The following is a 15,401-nucleotide window of genomic DNA, read 5'->3' on the forward strand; positions in this document are numbered from 1 at the left end:
AGACTAGCAGGCAGGGACAGTGTGATGCTATTATTAGAAGACAGCAGCAATCCCGCACCATCAGTAGCGTAACTTGAAGTAGCTAGATGATGCAGTACTGATTAGAGCGCTAGATAGAGTCAGCGAAACTTGAGTTCCTGCCTCAAACAGTTACTAGCTGTGTGACCCAGGGCAAATCACATACTCTCTCTCTGCCTCTCCACCTAGCCAGGCTATGCTCCAGCCAATATCATAGATCGCAGTTGCCTCAAGAGAATCGTACCCTGGAGAGCTTCTGTACTAAGAAGCCAACCCTGGGGGCTCTTCACCAGACTGACCGGCAGCAGATCCTCCTCCCAGTGCATGAACTTGTAAGGGAAACTGAGGAGCTACCACTGAGCTCAAGAGCAATGTGCAGAAGCTGCCTGCTGTAGCAACTCAGGACATTGGATGGTCAAGAAGGGTCATCAGGGTGCAAGCAGGGTGGTCCAACATGGGTCTGAACCACCTGAGCTTTGCCTAGCAGCTGGTAGAAGCCCTCAAAGGAAGCAAAGAGGCCTAGTTCCTCCAGAAGCTGCTCTTGGTCCGCTTGAATGTTGGGCCAGCCCAGCGGGTATTCGGGAGCCCCCACTGCAGTCTCACACCCTCCTCAAAGCAGTTCAGTGGAGTGAGAATCAAGTAGGAGCACAACTTCTCAATCATCCGCTCAATTACCCTATTCTCCATTATAGGGGACTCCTGATTCAAAGAAGATATTATTCAGATACCTGGACGTTCCATAGAACGATACCTGCCCTGTGCTGGCTGTTTAAGCAGCCTGGAGGTGGAGGCTAAGAGCCTTAGGGGGTAAGGGTGTTCTTGACGGATCACCTTAGCCATCTGGACTAGAGCCTGGAAGTGTACATGTTTTCCACCCCGCCCTCCCAGCTTCTCATTCCCATAATGCAGCTCACCTGACTGCCCATTTTTATGCAGAGTACTCAAGACTTGTCTCTACTGGGCCCCACACATGCCCAGCACCAGAGCCCTGAAGGCCAGCAGCCCCATAAAGAGCATCTTGCAACAGTGCCTGCTGGATCCTGAAGCCCAACCCTAAGAACAGTCCATAGACAGGAGTGCACAACTGGATGTCCCTGCTCTGAAACCATACTGGCCCAGCACTCCAGCTGGGAAGTCTCCCCAAGATTCCATTCTTCCTGGTGCCCCAGCACAGCCCTGATGCTTCCAGTTTTTAATTTGGGCACATAAGAGTTATCTTCCCTCCCCCAAGGCCTGCCAATTTCTAATTCACCATCCTTCCTTTTTTTTAAAATAAATTAATTTATTTACCACCCTTCTAATCCTATGCTACAATAAAAAGTGCTGCTGTAAGTAATTTTGCATATATGGGACCTTTCCTTCTGTCTTTGACCTCTAGATGATATATTCCTAGTACTGATACAACTAGATCAAAGGGTATGTAATTTCAATTTGCTTTCCAGAATGGTTTGGCCAGTTCACAGGACCACTAAAAGTATATTAATATGTCTCTCACCCCACAGCCCCCTCCATCAGATGAAAATCCATTTCTTACCTCCTAGCCACCATAAGCTTCATCTCTTATCCTCTGCAATCAAATGAGAAAGCACTGAGCTCCATCATGCCAACATCCTAATTAGAATATTTATTCCATAAGTGTCTACCTATTCATCACCTACCTACTCTACCTACAAACATTAAGGTTTGCAAATTCTAACCTAGATGGCACATTGGATAGAGTACCAGGCCTGGAGTTGGGAAGACTGCTTTTCTTCAGTTCAAACCTGGCCTCAGACATGTACTAGCTGTGTGACCTTGGGCAAGTCACTTAACCCTGTTTGCCTCAGTTTCCTCATCTGTAAAATGGGCTGGAGAAGGAAATGGCAAACCACTCCAGTATCTTTACCAAGAAAACCCCAAATGACATCACAAAGAACAACTGAACAAAAGAGTCTTTTAATCCTTGTGATTCAGAACCTTTCTTCAACCTAAGCAAAACCCCCTTTTCCCTTACTCCCTGTCCCACACTTTCATACCTATCCAGGTCAGCTTAACCCCTTCACGGGTACTCTTCTTGTTTCTTCTGTTGTACCGTCTGGAATTCTACTTTATTATTAACAAAGTCCCTTTAATCCTCAATATCTTCCTTCCATCTTTTGTTACTAACTGGAACCTGGCTGCCCTCTGAAGATACCTTCTTCCTTCTCATCATTTCCAGTGCTGGCTGTTCTTTCTCTCATCCTCTCCCCGCCACACGCAATAAATAAAATGAGGAGGTTGCATTCAGTGATCTCTAAGGTCTCTTATAGCTCTAACTCTTGTTGTTCAGTCATTTTTCATTTGTGTCCCACTCTTCATGACCCCATTGGGGTTTTCTTGGCAAAGATACTGAAATGGTTTGCCATTTCCTTCTCCAGCCCATTTTATAGATGAGGAAACTAAGGCAAACAGGGGTAAGTGACTTGCCCAAGGTCACATAGCTAGTAAGTGTCTGAGACCAGATTTGAACTCCAGATGAGTCTTCCTCATTCCAGGACTGGTACTCTATCCATTGTGCCATTTAGGTGGCTCAAGCTCTAAATCTACAGTTCTATAAGTCTATAATCTTCTACCCTTGAACTCCTCATTCCCTTGTTCTTTTGCTGTTCTCACCTTGGCAATTCTAACCCTGGGTCATGCCCACCAATTGCCTTTCTAATCTGAATACACCAAACACTGCTAGAGGAGGACAAGAAACCTGCCAGGTTGTTTCATTACCAGCTGTACTATCTAACTGAAGTAGGTCCCTCACTACTGCACTGCAAACTTTTATTCATCTCTGTAACCTGGGGTTTAATCCTGGGCATTCGCATTAGACTCTCCACATCAGTGGAGAGAAGGCTCACTACATACTTACTCTATGCCCATATGAAGGGTGCAGTTGTCAAGGGCTTGGAAAGACAAGCTTTCTTCTTTCTGGTTTCCAGCTTCTGAGAGAGAACATCTGCAGTTCTCGACTCTCTTCAAGAAAGAGAGGGAAGCTAGAGGGAAACAAAGACTTTGGGAAGATGCCAGCATGTAGAGGAGCATGTTATTATTTCCAGCTTGCTGCATGCTTCAGGAAATTTCCCTCTGGGTGAGACTGGGGACTCTTTTTCTCTTGATAGAGGTAAGATATCTCATTCCCATACTGGAAGCGTGGACCCCAGGTGCATCTCCTTATCACTCTTCCTTCAGAAATAAATCTAAAGTTTCTCCTCAATCTACCAACTCTACTCTCATTCATCCTCTCTCAGCAAATGACCTCACATTCGATTTTTCTAAGATTGAAGCTGTCTGACATGAGTATTCTCATTTTCCAGCCTCCATATCCCCAAGTTTCTTTCTATCTTCATCCATCCTATCCTCTTTTGTTTCAGCCTCAGAGGATGGGGTTATGATTTTACTTGACAAGACCTACTTGTGTCCTTGATCCCATCCCCTACAATTTCCTCCAGAAGTTGTCTCCTATTGATCATGCACTTATTTTCATCTTTCATCTCTCCTTACCTACTGGTTCCTTCCCCGCTACCTACAAAGATTCTCAGGTCTCCCATTAAAAAAAATGTCCTTCAATCTGACATCTCCTTAATGCCAAATTTTTAGAATGAATAGTGAGTATTCATTGCATCTACTTCCTCATCACTTCTTCATTCCTCATTCTCTTGCAGTCTGACTAGTGACCACATTTTATTGAAAATCCTTTCCAAAAGGTGACCAGTGACCTCTTAATTGCTAGATCTGATAGCTTTGGTCCCCAATATTTTTCAACTCTGTTACATTCAACACTATTGGCCAACCTCTTTCTGTAAACTCTCTCTTTCCTTGGCGTCTACAAGTACACTGCTTTCCTCTGGTTCTCTGTCCCCCTTTTTCTCAGTCTTCTTCTCTGAATCATTGGATGATACCTCCTTTTCAGCTACTTCTTCAACATGCACTCAGTCTTGAGGATTGAGGCCCCCAAAGATACTTTTTTGATTCTAGGTGTAAATAGATGACTACTCCTACTTGTGGTGCATAAGTTCCACCAGAATGCTTCCTATTAATAAACCAACCAATAGAATTAATTAAGTTTTAGCAAAAGTTTTTGCTAAAATGGCATAGTATAAACAGTTGGTACAAAATAATCTCCCCAAAAACCTCAGTTTCACTATTCAACAAATACATACAGTGATCATGGCAAGAATGGTCTCAAACTCAGAGTACAATAATAATGAGGTATATGTATAGGATCTATGTGTGGTAAATGGTAATAAATAGTTCTTGGTACCTCATGGCCCACAAGTCCTTTGAATCTTTGCTCTCAACATGTTGCCATCAAAATGTACATGTCTATAGGTCATGTCTTCCAACCACAACGTTAGTGCCTTTTCAACATTTTCTAATGCTTTCGCCACTTTTAAATAGCCAGAAATGCCATTACTTTCTTGGAAAAAAAAACTAATTAGAGGGGGAAATTCTTCTCCGGTAAGCCACTGGCCATACTGAGGAGGAAGAAAAGCTGAAAAGTTAAACCTGTGAGAAGGACTTTTCTTCCAGGGGCAGTTTTCAAATCAATCAATCAATCAGTGGCCCCAGGCCTTTCTTTTTCTTTTCTTTTTTTTTTTTCTAGGCAATTGGGGTTAAGTGATTTGCCCAGGGTCACACAGCTAGAAAGTGTCAAGTGTTTGGTCTGAGGCCAGATTTGAATTCAGGTCCTCCTGACTTCAGGGCCAGTGCTCTATCAACTGTACCACCTACATGCCCCTAAAGCTCTTTTTTTTTTTAATCGGCAATTGGAGTTAAGTGACTTGCTCAGGGTCACACAGTTTGTAAGTAAATCTGAGGCTGGATTTGAACTCAGGTCCTCCTGAATCCACTGTGCCAGGCCTTTCTTGAGAAAGGTACTACTAGTTCACTAGTACCCAGGTGCCGGCATTTCCTCATCACAAAGGTTCCTGCTGAGGTAGCATTAATAGCAGGTACTCACAGAATCCATATCCTATGGCCTCTTCGCCTAATCTATAGACCCTTCTCCTAGGATACATCCAGGCACATGATCATCCCTCAAGATTTGGGAAAGAAGGTTGTCAGGAGAAAAAAAAAAGGAAACAGGAACATAGAAAGCATTAGGAATTTTCACAGAATGGTTAAATCTAGGATATGATCTATTGCTCCTGGGTCACTCGGCTGTGCTCAGCTTAAAGGTAGACGCCAAAGTGGGGAAAGATGGAAAGAAGGAGTGGAGCTAGCCAGGGGACCCATCATCCTGAGAATGTGGAGAGCTGAATTCAGCAAGATCAAATGCCTACATAGCACTCCCTATAGGCTACTGCCCCAATTTCCACTCATGTTAATGGGCCAGGTCCCCAGACAGTAGCTGATTACTTCTCCCAAGGGTACCCCTGAGAATCACTATAGTTTCTAATTTTGTTGCTTATGAGCCCCCTCTAGTGTACTCCCAATTAATTATCAGCTAGAGTTAATTCACTTTTAGAAAGGGTATTTACTAAGTAAGTAGAGCAAGGATAGTTTTTACATTAATTGATGTCAGGATAGAGAACCCCATCCTTACACATGTTAAGACACAGTAGCACTGTACTGTGGTCATGTTGTAGAGTTTCCCCATGGATTTCATTTTAACTGCAATGCAGATAACTCCCAAGTTTCTGTACCCAAGCCTATTCTTTCCCTTGAGCTCCAGTCCTTCACCTTCATCTGCCTACAAGGTATCTTCTCCTGAATATCCTGCTAGTACCTCAAAGTCAACACATACAAAACCAAATTCATCATCTACTTCCCTCAACTTGTTCCTCCCCCTAACTTCTCTCTTTTTGTTAGGGACACCTCTATCCTTCCAGTTACCAAGGCTTGAAACCTCAGGATCATCTTTGACTCTTTCTTTTCCCTCACTACCACCCCACCCCCAACCAATTATTTACCAAATCTTAGAGATTCTATTTCCACAAAAATATTCATATCGATCCCCTTCTCTTTACTTACACTGCTATTAGACTAGGTGAAGCCCTCATCACCTCTTACCTGAACTATTGTACTAGCTTATAACTGATCTTCTTCTTTCCTATCTCTCCCCTCTCTGATCCATCATTCATAAAGTTGCCAACATAACCTTCCTTTAGCATCAATCTCTCGTTTTCCTGCTAAACAAACAAAAAACCTTCAGTCACTCTAAGATAAAATACATTCTCTTTAACTTAGTTTATAAGGTCCCACTATAGACATGCAAAGATCATGTTACAATTGTGACAGTCCACCCAGGAAAACTAATCCCATCAACTCTTCCACTCAACTTCTCTGCCAACCAACACATCAATGAAGTTTGACACTATATGCAGTATTTCACATCTATAGTTTCCTGTCTTTGCCAAGGAGGAAGGAAGGTGCATTTTTTCAACTTTATGGAGGGCCAAACTTAGATTCAACTGGAAAGGAGGTGGTGGGGCAGGGAGACAATATGACAAATATACAGAGAAGAATGCAAAGTAGGGTGTGATGGAGGGATCCAAATAAAATGTTCTAGAAAAATTTGGCTGAGGAGGATTGGCAAAAACTTTACAAAGGAGATTATACCTGAGGCAAAACTCGAAGAAAAGGAAGAAATTCAAGAGTCATAAATACATTCTAGGATAAACACCAGGCACATCCTGTACGTGTACATGGAGGCTGGAGATGGCCGGACAAGATCAGGGAGCAGCCAGAAGTTTAGTTTGGCTGGAATAGGGTATGTTAAAAGGAATGTGACATAATGAACAGAGTGTTAGACTTTGGAGTCAGAAATACCTGGATTCAAACCCTGCCTCTGACACTTACTACCAGCATGAACTTGGATAAATCATTTCATCTCTCAGTTTCTTTAATGAAAGGATTTTGCTAGATGACCTTTGAGGTCCCTTCCAGATCTAAATCCAAGATATCATCATCCTATGAAAAGCAGTAATCAGAAATAAGGCTGAAAAAGTAGGTTGGAGCCACATTATGTAGGGTCCATAGGTATGAGCTATGTGTGCTGGCAGAATCTGGAGAAGTATTTCCACTGTAAGAGCTAAGGTGAAGAAAAAGAACAGTATATGTGCCCAGTGGATTTTAGGAAAGCAGATGTCAAAATACTTAGAGGGCATATAGGCATGTCTTCCATCATTAGGAAATCTAAAAGAAGATACGACTTACTGTAGGCACAGATGAATAGCCTGAATTGGGAAATTAGGAAGGATAATAAACACAGTCAAAGGCCAAACATTGTAAATGAATTCTGCTCTTAGGGAGAATGGGCATGGCTATCATTGAGCCATAACTAGAGTGAGGAGACCAGGACTTTGTTCCAGGGTGCAAAAATTTAGAAGGTACTAAGTTCTTTGACAATATAAATAGAACTGAACTTAGTTTATAAGAATAATTCATTAAAGTTGGAAGCTACCAGAAGAGCACACTTTCTCATCCTTCCACCCTTCCTGCTTTAGATATCACAGGAAGCTCCAGCCTAGTCCTCCTCTCCTCTGGGTCTCCCCAGAATCAGTTTCACAACATTGCAGTGTTTCCTTTTTTCTCCTTATTGAATTTCTTTTTGAAAATTTATTTGTGCCACCTGCCTTGGGTGGAAAAAGTGCTAGTTATAGCTCTGAATGAGCTATAACAGTGCTCAAATACCTTTCAAACTGACTGAATTTGGTGGTATACAGAGTATAGGAATTGAATGTAAACTCCCAAAGGTCAAAGACTTTCTTTTTTTTCTTCTTTTTTCTTTATTTTGTATTTGTGTTCTTGGCACTTATCACAGTATCTTGCACAAAGTAAGGGCTTAAAGTAAGGGCTTAAACATGTTCGTTCAACTAAATTGGAAGACTTAGGGAGCAAAGAGCAGACTAAGCTGGAAGGAGTGATACAGCAATACAGACTCAGAGGTTTGTTATTCTTATGCTTTCTCTTCTCATCTGTGATTTCTATACATCTGGAAATCGACCTCATTAGGGAAGGTAATTGAAAGCAACTGAGCCAGCTGGTAGCATAATGGATAGAGCTCTGGGCTTGGAGTCTGAGAGATCTGAATTCAAATCTGGCCTCAGACACTTATTAGCTGTGTGACTCTGGAGAAGTCACTTCACCTTTGTTTTCCTCAGTTTCCTCAACTGTAAAATGGGGATGATAATAATAACTTCTGCTTGGTAGAGTTATTGTGAGGATCAAATGAGATAATACTGTATTTGTCAAAAGCACTTAGTGTATTGTCTTGCACTCAGTAGCCACTATACAAATGCTCTTATTATCCCCTCCCCATTAAATAATAAATCTAAAATAAATTTAGATTTATTCAATAATACAAAGACATAAATAAAAGTCTCTGTCCTCAAGGAACTTACATTCTATTGAAGGGAGACAACTGATACACAAAAAACAAATACAAATTTGTACAAAGTAATTTCTGAGGGAAGGGTATTAGTAAGTGGGAGGATTAGAATAAATTTCCCATAGGAGGTAGCACTTTAGCTGAGCTTTGGAGAAAGCTAGGAATTCTTAGAAGTTGAGGTGACCAGGGAATGCATTCCATATACTGAGAGATAGCCTGTGCAAAGCACAGATATAGAAGATGTCCTAAACCCCACAAATTATAGGCTGCTCTCTATCCTGAGCAAAGATGAGTTCTGTCAGTTTCCATCTGAGAGATGAGTTCAACTTCTGATCCCTAGTGAGTGAGGGATGCCTGGCATCTGACACTTGGGAGACAGTAAGCTAAAATAAAAGATACTAATTATAAAATCATTAATATTACCAAGAAAAAGGAAAAGGGCAGGGGGAGGGACATCTGAAGAGATTAGTCTGGCTCTACTGGTAGCTTGTTGTCTGATAAGTTCAGATATTAAATTCACACAGAGAAGGTAAAAGAAGGGGAGCATAACCCAATACAAAAGCAAAAAAGGAACCAAACCTGTAAGAACAATATGTCGAAGGTCATCACCCGGAATGACCTGAAACTCCAGGGAAAAAGCTGAAAATAACAAAAAAGGATTTTTGAAATTATATTTAGGTAATAATAAAGAATGGTCAGCCCATTATTGTGGAAGCTAGTACTATGTTAATGGATTGCATAAAAAAGAACGATTATTTAACTCCCACTTGGTTTCCACCCTATTCAAGGAGGAGAATGGTCTATAAACTGGAAGGGTAGAACAAACATTTTCAAAGAGGAATTACAGTACAACTAAGGGGAGAAACAATTAAATACCTATTTTAAATTCAAGTGGTATCAGAATATCATGTTCCAAAGTCACTGACAATAATCTTTGAGAAATCCTGGAGAACAGTAGACACACCAGAAGGTTAAAGATGGGAAAATGTCTCAACATTTTTTTTTTAAATTAAGGAACCAAACTACTCTTGGGTCCTATTTTGATAGGTGGTAGGTCAAGGAAATTCCATAAACATAATGTGTCTTGACTTTCTGCAAAGCTTTTGACAGAGTATCCATTGATATCCTTGTGGAAAAGTAGTGAAATATAAGATCGGTGGTGGTGTTATTAAATGGATTTGCAACCAGCTGAACTATCGTACGAAGAAATGTTCATTGATCTTTGCTGATATAAGTAGGAGGTCTCTTTTGGTACATTAGAAGTCTCTGTCCTTGCGATAGCACAAAGTAGTGAGGCACAAGGCAGGAAAAGGACAAGTCTGGCTGGCTTCCATAGTCTGCCTTGATCACTTTCACCCATTCTGGAGCTTCCATTTAAAACGAATAAGTACTGGTAATGGTGCTGGAGAAGACAAACTGGCTGACACATTAAAGATAGTACACAGAGGACTTTTGGGGGAATTGAAAAGAGCAGGAGTCAGATAGGATTGATGAGAGTCACAAAGTAACAATCAGCCAATTAACAAGCATTTATTAAACATCTACAGCGTGCTAGGCACTGTACTAGGTGATGAGGATGTTGGGGGGGGGAATGGAACTGTTCCTACTCACAAGGAAGGGACCACAAGGACTTATATAAATTTATATGGCATAAATATAAAGTGAATAAATACAAATATGAATGAAGAAAGAAGAGGATTTATTTACCAAATTAGCAGGTAAGAAATCTAGGAGGACAGCTAAAGTGATAAATGATAGAACCAAAATTCAAAGCAATTTTAAGAGGTTGGGAATACTATGCTAAAACCAAGCAGATGAAATTAAATAGGGGCAGATAAATAATTCTATATTTCAGTTTTTAAAATCAATTGCACAAGAACAAGATGGGGAAGCTTATCTTAATAGCAATTCTTAATTAAATATGAGTGTTTTAGTTGACAAGATTAATACAAAGAAAGTTGGGGGGGAAAAGGAAATGTTTCACCTGAAGAAGAATACAGAATGTTACCACAGATCACTCTGATATGGTACAAGTATTCTGGACTGTGACTCATCAGGGATCAGTGTTCAAATCATGCCTACAATACTTATCCTCAATTTCTTTATCTGTAAAATGGGGATGATAAGATTCTATCCCCCTTAATGCTACTGCCTTTCCTCTTTTGATATATGATATAATATAATATAATATAATATAATATAATATAATATAATATAATATAATATAATATAATATATATAATATAATATAATATAATATAATATGTAATATAATAAATCTCCAATTTATTGTATATATATATATATATATATAGAGAGAGAGAGAGAGAGAGACATAGAGAGATAGATATGTATCTTACTTGTTTGCAGCAGAAGAAAGTATTGGGGGCCCATATATTTAGGCCCACCTGTGGTGAAGGAGCCTATCATTATGTGTGTCTTGAAGGAAGACAGAATTGACATCTCTAGCTTCCTCCCTGACTCTTTTCCAAGACAGACTTTCATTCCTGCCAGAAGGGGAAGTAGAGGTTGTTTGCCAGAGGCTACCACTCTGCCCTCCATAGAGAGATGGAAATACTATGCTGGAAGTATATCTGCTTCCTTAAATGTTATTAATCTAGGGGATACAATCAGGTTCTCTCTAACTTTTGATTACTCTGCCATTTTGGGGAGGAGGACCCCCAAGTTCTATATCTAAGACTTGACTTCTTTCCCACCTAATACCAGTTCCACAATAAATATTGTTAGAGAGGTAAATATCGACTACACCATTTCTTAGGTAGAAGACACAAGAGGGCTTCTAGCACCTCTCTTACTTGTAGGTTTGCTTTTGATTCAGTCAGACAGGAAGACAGGAAGGGAGTCATAATAAGCAGTTCAATAAGCTTACTTTATTCTAGGCTAGTCTTCTCAAAGGGAGTGTACTGATAATGGGAGCACCAATTCCTACAGCATTCTCTATCAACCTTCTTCCCACGGGCCAGCGTGAAGGGGGGGGGGGTAACTACTCCTCTGTCTCAATAGGGTCAATTGAGACCAGCACAACTTGTGCTCTGCCCAAATCCCCTCAAGCCTCAATGGGGGCCAGTTGAGGCAAACACATAGATTCCCCCTCCCAAGCCTTGATGGGGGCCGATCAAGGCACACACAGCATTCAGCCTGCACATTCACCCCTAAGGGGGTCTCCACTCACTGACCAGTGCCCACTTGCTTTATAGAGCAACAGACAAAGGCATATTGCCAGCAATAGCTTCACAATTTTACATTTCTTCTTCCCTGTATCTACTGCAAAAGCATGGTAGAAACTGTTTTGAACCATGATTGTGAGAACTCATATCTAACACCAGGGAAGTAGAGATTGTTATGGCTATTGATCCTGGGAAGAAAACTCCAAGAAAGAATAACAAAACCCCCACTTTATACACACTAAAATTCACCTTACTTACAAATACACATAACAAATAGCCAAAAAAGCTTGTTTATCCAAGTCGTAACAAAACAGAAATCAGAGAAGGTATATTCACAGGAGAATATATACCAGAAAATGCAGAATGAAGCAACTTGCCTCCACTGGAAGCAAGATAATTTAAATCAACAAAAAAGTGTCTTTGATCTCACTCAAGGGGAAACTCCCCAGGATTTCCAGAGTATCAAGCTGGGAATAAAGACATAATGGAGACTTTCTGCTCCTCTCATGTCTTCCAGAGTCTTTTCCTTTAGCAACCTGGAGTGGGACTAGTTTCTTATATCTTCTCTCTCAAAACTGGAAGCTGACTGGATGCTAGGTCCTGAAGAGGGTCCTGAAAGGGATTCCCACTGAAGAGTTTCCAACTCACCCTGGCCCTCGAACAGAAAGGGCATTCATCTTCATCAATAAAGAGAGACTTCCATGCCAATAGCCTTAGGACCGGGATTGCATTCGTGTAATTGTTTGCATGTGGTCTCCTCCATTAGGTTCTAAGTTCCGTGAGAGCAAGGACTGTGTTTTCCCTGTCTTTGAATTGCCAGTGCTTAGCATAGTGCCTAGTGCGAGGAGGTGCCTGATAAACATTAACTGACTAGTTGATTGACTGACCTATCACATCACAGAATTGTTGTGAGAACCAAATAAGATAGTACAGATAAAGCAATTTAGAAGTCTTAAAAGCAATGTAGGTCCTGACAATTATCACAGGATCCGTTTCAGCTAAACCTTCTACGAGAGCAAGGCACTCAGCTTGTTAATTAGTTACTTGTGTGAACCTCAATTATAGGGAAAGAAAAAATGAAAAGTCAGTTAAATGAGAACCAGGGAAGCAGCTGCTGACAATTCAATTTTCTTTCTCCAAAACCAATATCATTTCAGTAGCCCCCGCAGAAATATAATTCTATTTTGCAGGTAAAGGATTAAATATTTGCTTATGAGAACAAAATGTCCAGAAGTACCTCCAGGGAAGGAGATATTTTAGGCAACTGAACACTCCCTGCACTCTTCAGATCACATTTCCTACTTCATCTATGCATGAGACACACTCCTACGTGCGATGCTTCTACTATGAAACACTGCGTTCCATTCAATTGAGTTCAAGAATCAGAACAGCAGGGTTTGGATCCAACTTATTACCAGGGTGACCTTAGGCAAGTTGTTTAACTTCCCTGGGCTTCAGTTCCTCGTCTGTAAAATGAAAGGGATGAACCAGATGACATCTTACATTTCTTCTAGCTCTGAATTTATTTGATCCTGATAAATGTTTTTATTGTTCAGTTGTTTTCAGTCACATCTCAGTCTTTGCGAGTTTTCTAATTTGGAGTTTTCTTGGCAAAGATCCTGGAGTGGTTTGCCATTTCCTTCTCCTGCTCATTTGACAGATGAGAAAACTGAGGCAAACAGGGTTAAGTGACTTGCCCACAGCTAATCAGTGTCTGAGTCCAGACTTGAAATTAGGAAAATGAGTCTTCTGACTCTAGGCCCTGCCTATTTATCCACTGGGCCCTCTAGCTGCCCTTTTTGATGAATGTCTCAGACCCTTGGTTTCTCTGAGGTTGTTTTGAAACCAGTGGCAACTGGATGTGATAGAAACCAAAGTTTTCTGTTTATTCCCTTCTTAGCAACCGTGCTTTTCTCTACATCAGTCTGATCTCCTTTTCTTCTTCCTAGATCTGCTCAGCCTTCCTACGTCCTATTTCTTCTTACCTCCTCCAACCATCCTGTCCTAAAAAATACAACAAAACTCTCACAACATTCCAATGTCTTTTTTATACCTATTAGAGTACTAAACTACTAAAGACTTGGGGACTAAAGAAGAAAAGATAGAGTAAATGAACCCAAGAAGATCTTACTCATTGTAATTTAGTTGGAGAAAAAAGACACCAAATAAAACAACATACGAATAAAGCTCTTCTCCCTCTCTAAACCTCAGAAGCATTTTTGACTCTTATCTCTGCTTTCCTCATTCTTCATTCATGACTAGTGCTGGATGTGGAGTCATGGAGACTTGGGTTCAAATCTTATAGTGCTACTTTCTAGTTGTGTGACCATGGGTCAAGCCACTTAACCTCTTTGAAGGATGAATATTGAAAAAAGGTCATCAAGATTTGGCAATTACAAGATAACCTCCAAACCTCAGGGTTACCTTTTTGAAGGTAAAATGCAGATGATAGTAGCTTTAGTACCTACTTCATAGCAGTTGGGTGGCACAGTCGATAGAGTGCCATGCCTGGAATCAGGCAGATCCATCCTTGTGAGTTCAAATCCAGCCTCAGACACTTACTAGCTGTGTGATCCTAGGCAAGTCACTTAACCCAACTTGCCTCCGTTCCTCATGTGTAAAATAAACTGAAGAAGAAAACGACAAACCACTCCAGTATCCTTGCCAAGAAAACCACAAATGGGGTCACAAAGAGTTGAATATGACTGAAATGACTGAACAACAACAATAAAGATCTACCTCACAGGGTTGTTATAAGATCTAAAATGAAAATGTATGGGGGAAAAAACAAGTGTGATATAAATATCAGTTATTTTTATCTCATTCTTGATGGGATTGAAATAGATTTTTTTTTTGATGGGCTTCAAATAGAAATAGTCCTGGGAGAGGATGCTATCCTGGGGTAGGCTGTGGAACAGGTAGATTTTTTTTTAACCCAATAATTTTTTATTATTTTTATTTTACAGCCATTTATACCATGAATTCATACGGGCTTGGTTCCAACAGCTCAGATTCCTTGCCATTGGCTCTCACAAAGTGCGCTTCTCTGGATAGAGCAGGCTGGCACTTCAGTTGAACCCAAGTGCCCTTTTCTTTGGCTTCCTTCTTCTTCTGATCATTTTCCTTTACCCACTTCAGGAAGCTATCTCTGCTCTTAGAATCCTTAATATGCTCAATACACACATTAATTCTCTTGCCTAGAATCTTACCCTTAACCTGTTTGTTTGCAACAATGCCTACAGCATGTTGAGTAACATTATAGACCCATCCAGTCTTGCCATGGTAACATTTGTGGGGCATTCTTTGGTGAACGTGCCAGTGTCCTAGGGACAACACCATATTTTCGAAATGGCCTAGAAAACATATATTGTGTCTCTCTCCTTTTTCCTTTTGTGTTTGTCATTTTGGCAACTCCCTGGACCATGGTGGAGCCAGTGGAAAGCATTTTATAATTGGCTAAAAATATTGGGAGGCAGGCTCACTTTCTATAGACTAAAGCATCCTCAATGAAACTCCAGTAGCAGACAAGATGATGGGGATGATATTTACCTCATCCTGTTTCCGCATGGTTTTAATTTATTCTGCTAAGTCTCTATATTTTGAAAGCTTTTTGTTTTATGAAACTTAGAGATTATAAATATCTGGTGAGTTGACATCTATTAAAACATTCTTAAATTTTTGTGGATCAATGTTACATCTTTGTGATGGTGGGAAACCGTTCTGTTGGTGATAACTGTCTGGTTCCAGTACAGTTTATTTCTTGAATGCTCAAGGATATTTTGAGGTGTGTATTTGTAGTATGGGAATCTGTTTCTTGTTAGCTAGCAAGCTTCTGATGAATAATTGTAGTTTACATA

General features: G+C 40.5%; 1 pseudogene; it reads right to left on the bottom strand.

The window, feature by feature from the left end:
* Positions 1-972: 972 nt before the first annotated feature.
* Positions 973-14,947, bottom strand: LOC144454310 (large ribosomal subunit protein eL21-like; annotated as a pseudogene).
* Between the last annotated feature and the right edge of the window lie 454 nt (positions 14,948-15,401).

The sequence above is a fragment of the Phascolarctos cinereus genome, unplaced genomic scaffold (assembly GCF_003287225.1).
Source record: "Phascolarctos cinereus isolate Bilbo 61053 unplaced genomic scaffold, phaCin_HiC Scaffold_726;HRSCAF=1367, whole genome shotgun sequence".
NCBI lineage: Eukaryota > Metazoa > Chordata > Mammalia > Diprotodontia > Phascolarctidae > Phascolarctos > Phascolarctos cinereus.